Genomic DNA, 3073 nt, shown 5'->3' with positions numbered 1-3073 from the left:
GATTCTCCACCCACCTTTTTAAAAAATGGTTGTTGAGAGATGAAAACTGATATTTGCTTTATGGACTGTGTTTGCTGCTATACACACACACACACAAATGGACTGTGCTCACTGACATACACACAGGCTTAGAGAAAGCTGTTCAGATCACCCGTTGTGAGAATCCACATAGAAGGTATCTACACTAAGCCTGCTTACATGTTAATGAGGTTTCAAGCACACAGCTTGCCTGAGGGAAGAGAAGCACGCATAGCCATTGTGTTAGCAAACAACAACCTGAGGTGAAACATCCCCCATTACTGAAGGGCTTGATGTCACGCAATACACGTCTCTGTTTACATCTGAATTGCCATTTCCTGTCAGATGCGCTCTGATAACCTGGGAAAGGCCGAGCTTCATCTGCACTTCAAGGAGCAGCCTGACGCCAAGCTTTCGCACCTAACCAGATGTCCTTCTCTTGAGTTAGATCTAGAGTTACAATATTGGCCAAACCCCTAGATAGCCGCCCCTCACTGCACGCATCCAATAGCTGTAGAGATGGGACAGTAGTGTTCTCAGGCTGGCACAAATGCCATTCACTCCAAAGGACCACCTATAAAAGCTAAGGACCATGTGCTTGGTCTTTGCTAGCCGCTACCCCTTCATCACCCCCTGTCTGCTTTAAACCCCTTTTGGCAGTGTGATTTAGAAGTATCCCTAGGTTCTATCTTTTTGACCCCTATATTCTTCATGGTAACAGACAAGGCTTCAGGACAGATGAGTATGAACTGTAACCTACCTACCTCCTAAGTAAAAGGAACTATTTTTAATACTGTATTTCTAAAGGAACTTGATTGAATGTGTGTGCGCATCTGTTTGTATGTGATTTTTATATGCTTAAGTAAAGGACAGATTGTTTTGAACATAACAGCCTTGACTCTTTCACTGGCAAAATCCTTGGGGTGGACTGGACCTCCATAAACATTGGCAGGAACCCATATAAAAGTTGCCAGCTGTTGTACATAAAGCAGTTAGGCTAACATGGTGCACATAAAGTGCTGCCCAAGAAGAATAATGCAATACTACACCTTTAAAAAATACCTGCCTATTTGCAAAGCACTTCTCTAGAATAATGCAATATTTCAATCCTTTGGTTGTTAGACAAATTGCCTTATTTCTAAATAAATGTGGGGAATTATGAATATTAAATGGCAATAGACATTAACTATGGAATCAATAACCTGTGTATATGAGAGTTAGTTTACCTAGAGCCCAGAAATAGACACTGAGCCTGAATGTATAAAAGCAGTGATTTCTTTACTAATGATTCTGACACATATAATATAAAAATCTAGCATACACACAAGCAATACAGATCTAGGAATTCAGATAGAAAGGTACAGTTGCATTAGCAGGACATGTTGGGCGATACGTTACCTGTCCGACGAGACGAGTTGAGTCTGCAGCGAAAAAGGGATTAAAAACTAAGGGAAGGGATCGTGAGTTGGCCAGCAACACATGTGGAAGGTCCCAAACTGCACAAGAATGGAACCAGCAAGATAGGGTGGGTTAAGGAGGATAGAAGCAAGAGAGAGAGCAATGGCAGAAGGCTCTCTTTTTATACCTGAAAAGGTGACCTGAGGTGGGTGCCTCATTGGTCACATAGTCCCCAGGAAGCATTAAAAAACATCTACTGTTAATGGGTCAGGAAAAGGGATTAATCGTTGGGCAACTGAAATAATGGTTTGACTAATAGTGACACCTCTCAGGGGGAAGGGTAAAGACAAAAGAGAGAAAAGAATAGTAATGCCCCCAGCCCCATTGCCAGTAGTTGGTCTTAACGATCCGATGGTTAACAGCTGTGTTACCTGGATGGGTGGCTGGAGGACGACACTGCTCATCAATCCCATCATGGAGACTTTTTTTTAGGCTGAAGAGGAGTATGTGCTTCACCTGGTGATGTTAATATGTAAAGGTGGGGCAGGGAAATGCCTGCGTGATAGAAAAGAGAGCTTTCCATGGTGTCTGTGCAGGAATATCCTGGTTCTTTTAGCAGAGCATGGCTTCTCTTAGTGAACTGCTGTTGGTGCCGTGTGTTGAGAGGTCAGGGTGGCTGGCTTGCCTTCCGGCATGTGGCTGCAGAGGTGCAGGAGCAAGAGGCATCTGGCAGTCCATGGGTCCATGTCTGGCTTGGCACGCTGCGTCAGTACAAGGTTCCCCTTGGGTGGGCACATGCTTACAGTCTAGTAGAATGGCATTGTCTTGGAAAATTAATAAAATTTATTTGAAAAAAAGAATGGCATTGTCTTACGGCTACCATTCAGTCCATGTCCTTAACTGACCTATTCCACAGTCCAGACCTATTCCACAGTATTGCTGATGGATGGAGTAAAATCTTCTGCAGAGGAATATAGAGAACATATCTATAGGACAAACTGGTTTGTCATTTCCTCTGCAGTTTTGTGAGGGTGGGCAAGGGCCTCGCACAGAAAATTCTCAGCACCCCAAACCAGACTACGTTTCCCTGATTTTTTCGGAGAACACTGTAAGAACAGAACTGGTATATTTTGTCTGGAGTGGTCTGTGGGCAAGGATTAATACATTTTTGCCTTAGCAGTTAAATACCACAGTTAGCATAACCTAAAGGAGAACAGAACTAGAAAAAACAGATCACACCAAACGAGGCCTCAATGAATGACAGGAAAAACCTTTTTTCCCCCACTTAATAGTATGTCATTAAAACTCTACACAGAAATTTCAACTGATCATGATACACACCAACATGATTCAATGTAACATGGGCCTCTTGGCATGGTGGTACCTTCTAACACCCTGCTCCATGGGGAGGAATAACATCTGTTTTTAACAGAAAAGGATCCTGCCTTTTGGTCTTTCTTTCCCAAGATCTTTACCCTCCTATACATACTATCTTACCATCCCATGTTACTGTAGAGCTTTTTTGTATGCAAGATTGAATATTGTTCCTACAATGGTTTTACAGGGGAGATTTTTGAATAGGCCCCATTCTGATAATCTGCCCTTGTGGCCTCAACAGGGTAGATACATCTTCCCATGCCCTGCTTGAATGCAGGTT

The sequence above is a fragment of the Gekko japonicus genome, unplaced genomic scaffold (assembly GCF_001447785.1).
Source record: "Gekko japonicus isolate JY-2015 unplaced genomic scaffold, Gekko_japonicus_V1.1 scaffold2517, whole genome shotgun sequence".
NCBI lineage: Eukaryota > Metazoa > Chordata > Lepidosauria > Squamata > Gekkonidae > Gekko > Gekko japonicus.
Note: the sequence above shows the minus strand (reverse complement) of the source record.